We start from the raw sequence: 6832 nt of genomic DNA, 5'->3' as shown, positions 1-6832 counted from the left end.
GAAGCTGGAGACAGAGAGGGGGAAATTCTTATGCTGTCGCACTTACACTAATTGTAAAATAGTGCTGTACACACCCAGTAGGCAGTGCTTAGACTGAATAGGTGGTGCTCGACACACCCAGTAGGTGGTGCTAGATACATTCAATAGGTGGTGCTAGATACGCTCCTCTGGTGGTGCACATCCTAATACAATGTGCTGCGAATGCACAATAGAGTCTGTGCCCCTCTATTGCTCAGACTCTATTGCGCTGCCGGGTACCAGCTTCAGAGGAGGGGGCTGTGACAGAGGAAGTTACACACAGGCCTCCCCTCTGTTAATATGTCCCTGCTTCTGGGTCTTCGTATACCAGATACAATTTTCTATCCTTAACCGAAGGGCCCCAACAAAGATGAATCTGCATAAAATGTACAGTACATGGTTTATGTCAGTGAAAGCCCACGTCATGATCTTGAAACCTAGCAAGAAAAGTGATGAATCACTGGGATGCTATAAAAACTCACCACCAAGCAGTATATTCTCACGAAGAGTCGGCTATTTGCATATATAGGGAATTATATTGTTATTTTTCTGGAAACGTTGGCTAATACAGATGGGCACAAGTTATTGTAGTGAAATAAAGTGAAATATTAGCTGTAAACCCCAACACAGGTGACCGGAGGGGCTGACAACGTAGCAGAGATTTTATATTTATACATTTTACATTTTAAGACCCGCTCTACAAACTGTGCTGTTGTTCAGAAAAATATATTTTTTTTTTTATAAATTCTTTTTAAATGAAGTGCCAGCTTTAAAACCAATATTTTCGTGACTGTGCCGGAGTCGCAGTGCGCATGTGCAGCTATTTATGGTACTGCAGCTCCGGTGACAATACCATGGACGCCACAGGCTGATTGACCAGCTGCAGGTGTATCAGAGCAAGGAGGAAGAGTGTGGCAGAAAACGTGGGGCGTGTCGGTCCCCGCTTTCTGCGTGTGGATTACTCAGATGTCCAATGCTGCAGTCCATTGTTGATCGGATGCTGAGCCTGCGGACACAGCAGAGGATCAGTGAAGCCAAAGGTGGGCACCTTGTTTCACGAGACGCAGTACCGGATTAAACCCCGTGGAGGCTCCTAGGCAGTAGGAATCTCGGTGCCCCCTCACAAATTATGTCCTAATGCACTTTTAATTTTACCAACCAACACTCCACGATCTGGAAACTGTCATGTGAATCTGATGTCTATGGTTTATGTGCTGTAAGTTGTTAATGGATACATTACATTAATACAGTATTTTTTCTGTCCATTTGGAAACAATTTTAGAAATCTTGATTGTCATTTTCTTTCAAGATCAAATCAGTATTATTTTGATCTGTTGTAGCGGGGCCTTAAATGGCGCGGTGCCCATAGGCCGGTGCCTACTCTGCCTATTTGGTAATCCAGCACTGACGTTGAGATGCCTACCTGATGTCCACATGGTGTAACAGAAAACGTGATTCATCAGACCTGGCCACCTCCTTCCATTGCTCCATGATTCAGTCCTAATGCCCAGTGTAGGCGCTTTCGGAGATACACAGAGTTCAGTATGGGCACACTGACCAGACTGTGGGTATGCAGCCTCATAAGCAGCAAGCTGTGGCACCTATCATAACCAGCATTAATTTTCTCAGCAATTGGTGCTACAGTAGCTCTTCTGTGGAATCCGACCAGACGGGATAACCTTCGATCCCCAGGTGTATCAACGAGCCTTGGGCACCTATAAACATGACACCGGTTTATCAGTTGTCCTTCTTTAATGTGCGGTTCACATGGTAAGTGGATCTGGATAAAAGGGACACAAGAGCGCCTCCTAGTGTAACAAATCAATGAGACATCAAACGTTGAAAAATAAATTAATCCCAAGTGCATCTACATCTCTCTCTCTCTCTCTATATATATATATATCTAGATATATATAGATATATATATATATATATATATATATATATATATAGAGAGAGAGAGAGAGATGGAAAAGACAGCACTCAGTGGAGAATATAACAAACAAAAAAATGGTGGTGCAAGGTCAAAAAAGGGTTAATATAAGAACACTCACTTTTCCCAGGTAATGAAAAAAGAATTTCCGGCACTCACTTTTGGAGTTGATAAACGATTTTTTCACCTCCATAAAGATTCCATTGCATATAGACCGACAGCTGAGTGCTGGTATTTCTTTTTTCATTACCTGGGAAAAGTGAGTGTTCTTATATTAACCCTTTTTTGACCTTGAAAGCGGCACTCTGGACACATTCACATCAACAACGGTGTGTATATCAACGTTTCAAACCTTTAATGGTTTGTCATCAGGATTACATAAGCACATAACTTACCTAAATACCCGCCACCAAACACGAGAAGCAGCCCGCTCGTCGGCGCCGCATGCAGCTTCCGGAGCTCGGCGCCCGCCGATGACATCATCACACCTGCGTGTGAGCGTTGCCATGGCGACGTAAACACCACAGTGACAGTACATGCTGGGAATAGAGTATAAACAGAACAATGAACAGAATCTTAAAATGCAAGCATGAAATATGATCACTTTATAGCACTATCAGACATATATGTATCTTTAAACAACACTTAGTTTAAACATATATTTTAGTTGACTCCAGCATATAACATTAAAGAATAGATCAATAAGTAATCAAATTCAGCTGCTTCTATGAAAGAATTTTTTTAAGATCATTACCCAATAGTCCACTGACCCAAAAAGCAACTACATATATAGAAGTAATGAATAATAATCATTACTTATAAGTATAGACAATTAATTAATTAAAGCAAGAGAGCGGGAGCATTTCATTAAGGACCCTGGGTGCTATGACATCCAACTTATTAATCCAAAATGATTCCTTTCTCAAAAGTAATTTACCCCGATCACCTCCTCGACGTAATGGTGGAACATGATCAATCATACGGTATTTTAAACTGGCAAGGCCATGTTTATACACTTCATTCATTTTTTGCCTAGAAAGCTTTAGTGAATAGCTTTAAAGTATATCATCTTCACAAAGGTTTATGTCAGCTTCTAGCTTTTCAAAGGCTTCAGTGCAGAGCCGGCCCTAACCAATATGATGCCCTAGGCAAGATTTTGTCTGGTGCCCCCTAGCTGGTTCTGCCTCTGACCTTGCAACTCTTTCCCAGCACCATCACCCCTCACCTATAGCAGTCCTTATTTTGGTGTTTGTACCACCTATATTTTAAATAGGAACAGTTCGCACATTTGGCGCACAGCCCAAAAAGGGGTGTGTTTTTGCTGGCAAGGGGCATGGCCACACAATAGTAACCCCAATTCCAATTACGCCACACAGTACTGCAACTTTATACACATTTGATCATGCGATAGTGTCCATAATTCATATTAAACCCACAGTAGTATTACTTTACCTTATAAACATTACTCCTCACAGTAGAGCCCCTTATTCACATTACATCACACTGAATTGCTCCTTATTCACATTACACCACACCCTATTGCTCTTTATTCTCATTAGATGACATAGTAGTGCCCTTTCTATACGCAACACCACATAGTCGAGCACCTTATACACATAATGCCACACATTAGTAATGCATTTATGCACATAATTCCACACAGTAATGCTCCTTACACATTATTAATGTCCTTATAAACATAATGCACCTTACACATTATGACAACCTTTATTAATGCCCTTTTACACATAATGTCCCTTACATACATGACGCACATTATTAGTGCCCCTATACACATAATGACACACACAGTGCCCCTTACACATATGTGGCACATTATTAATGCATTTTTACATGACACACATAATGCTCCTTACACATACTCCGAATACTACTGCACAACCAACCCACTCACATGCACACAGCACTCACACTGCCACTAACACTGTGACCTTTGTCTCTGCTTGGATACAGATGTGTCCTCATAAATCTTGCCTCAATGCTAACGTCGGGCACCTTTTTTTTAATGAAAATGCATCTTATGTGCATTGCTATGTGGCTAGATTCTGCGGATTAAAATATGCGGCATGCCTATATGTTGTGTGAGACTGTGGCTGTATCTGCATAACAAATGCTACACACAGAATATAGGCATGCCGCATATCATTTTAATCAGCAGAAGCTGCTGATGCCCCTAGGCATATCAAATGCCCTAGGCAATTGCCTAGTTTGCCTATGCCTATGGCCGGCTCTGCTTCAGTGATATGTAGGATGGAAGTACCAGCATATGGTGTAATACATTTGAAACAAATTTATTATAGGTATATATAAGGCAGTGTGAAGCAAAGAGCACCCGCCAGTGTTACATTAAATAAACAATGCTTATAATGTCTGTAAAGCCTTATATTCAGACCAGTTTTTCTCATTTGACATCCATAGATTTTTAGGATCCAATATATAAAAGAAAAAATGTGACACATTAGTGTAGACTGTTTCAAAGTTGATAAACGCAGTGAGCCAAGGGCTAAACATTGTAGTTTATACCCCTTTTTTAGGAACCAGTACAGGTCCCAATCAGTACTCCCATACATAGAAAATCTCAGGTAAGTATGCAGGGACTGATGGAAATAAAAAACATTCTCTGTGCAGAACTGTGTAATTAGTTGCGCTATGTAAATGTACACTATTGTGAATTACAGTGAATTGAATAGATTATTTAATAAAGTTCTGTGACCTTTACTGGAACACTCAGCCTAAGCGCAGTGATGGGGAACCTTTGGCACTCCAGCTGTTGCTGAACTACAAATCCCAGCATGCCCTGGCACAGTTTTGCTATTTGGCCATGCTAAAACTGTAGCAGGACATGCTGGGATGTGTGGTTCAACAACAGCTGGAGCGCCAAAGGTTACCAATCACTGGCCTAAGGCCTTGTGCCTTTACATGTCCAGAATACTCCCCAAAGACTTGCAGCTCTAATATCTTTATAATTGGCTGGTGCAACTTATCACTCACAGTGAAACGTATCACTCATTGATAAATAAGGGCAATAGTATCTGAGACGTACTTGCATAATGCAGTGTTACATTTCCCAAATCTTAATGACACAAGGAAAACTGTCATATGTGCAATTTACAAAGATATTGCTTTTATTCACAGTAAAAAATACAAATATAAACATTTGGAAGCAGTTACGGTGCAGAGGTGGAACATGGCATAGTCTACGGAACAAAATATCCTTTGATGGAACCACTTTTTGCCCCCACCTGTGGCCAGTCATATCCTGCGACGGCGCCTGCCAGAATGAACGCACTATGCAGCACTTGGATTTAGAAAATGAGTTAATAAGCTACATGCAACAAAAATCTCACAGCAACAGTGATGAAAATAGGAACAGACCTGAAGAAGAAAGTATACAGATGGAGTAGACTTCATTGCACTCTTACTCATGTTAAATAATCACACAGACCAGACTGGCACACAATGCAATGCTATGGATGCTGGGCATACACTTGGCATCTATTAGCGTGCATGATGGAATTATCTTGCCACTTATTGTAACAGTACTGCTCGCCAGAGGTGCAACAAGGTCTGCTCCACATGTGTCCATTTCATAGTTCTCCATAACTCAGTCTTGCTGATGGAGAATTGTTCTCTTGCTTACTCAGGACAGATTCGGGCCAGGGCACAGCCAAAGTAAAGAGGATCGGAACCAGCATTTTCTTGTTCTTATTCCTTGTGCTTTATTCTCCTGTTCCCTTTTCTGGATTTTAAAAATCACATTTACAATACCTGTTTATAAATGCAGATTATTTAAATGGATGTTTTTAACCTCACTCTTAGTTAAACCAGGCCCATTTCCTGTCAAGTACCATAATGTGCCTTTTTTTCAATCTAAAAAAGCCACTTAAAGCATCTCAGTCAATCATATGATCACTTTACTGGGCCCAGCAATCAAACTCAGTGACTTGGAACACATGTAACAGACTCTCTTGCCAATATGGCAACACTAACAAAGCAACAAAGGATTTCTTGGGAAAACAGCTGTTTTCTGCTATTTAAGGAAAGACAAGACAGTGTAATGCAGATGACTGCATGTGTTTTTTTAATTGGGTGCCACTTTAAGTCATTAAGGTTGGCAAAGTATAGTGAATTTATTGGCAAGTTCATAGAAGTATATTCATCATCATTCTATATAATATGTTTTAATGAAATGCAGACATTTTTTAATGTAAAGATAATATCACTAAGCCTATATATGTCACTGACCACATTGGCTACTTATGTGTAGACTGGTAATAATAATCTGTACAGCATTAAACACGTTATAGCAAACAGACACTGAATGGCCTAATACAGAGGTAGGGATTGCTTGCTGAAATTTGTGGTCCTACTGTTGTAGTTGTAACACAGTTTGCCCATTTCTGGCTAGAGTGAAGATTATCCTAAGGTAGATGCTGGAACGGGCATGCTGGTACTAATAGTTCCACAAAACCTAGAGGACAAATAGACATTTCATATTTTCTCTTTTTACTGTCAAATAAAATACAAAATCGCCCAGTGGCAACTGGAAATAAAGGATATTTATCACATTGAAATCATATGCAACAAGAAGTAGCAAGGCCTGTCAATATGGTTGCTGTGAGGATCCCAGGTTGCGTTAGGAAGTATAGTACAGTCTCTGTATACTGACACAAGAAGTACACACCAGTATATACAGCACTGTGCACACTGCAATCTGCAGCCTGCACTGGGAGACACAAGGAATAGGGTAGTTATGAAAGCAACATTCAATTATAAGAAGCATCTGCAGTGTAATAATTTCCTCTGATGTACTTAAATACATATGTCATGGAGACGGGTTATCCTAAAGAGCTTAGAGCT

General features: G+C 40.4%; 1 protein-coding gene across 1 annotated transcript in view; it reads right to left on the bottom strand.

Moving 5' to 3' along the window:
• Nucleotides 1-6368: 6368 nt before the first annotated feature.
• RAX (retina and anterior neural fold homeobox) overlaps nucleotides 6369-6832 on the bottom strand; it is a 5996-nt gene continuing 5532 nt past the window's right edge. The window contains exon 3 of the mRNA XM_063914123.1: nucleotides 6369-6832. This exon is cut by the window's right edge and continues 673 nt beyond it. The gene's annotated coding sequence lies outside the window, so the exon portion shown is untranslated.

This window comes from Pseudophryne corroboree, chromosome 1, assembly GCF_028390025.1.
Source record: "Pseudophryne corroboree isolate aPseCor3 chromosome 1, aPseCor3.hap2, whole genome shotgun sequence".
Lineage (NCBI taxonomy): Eukaryota > Metazoa > Chordata > Amphibia > Anura > Myobatrachidae > Pseudophryne > Pseudophryne corroboree.
This window is presented reverse-complemented; position numbering and strand designations above follow the sequence as displayed.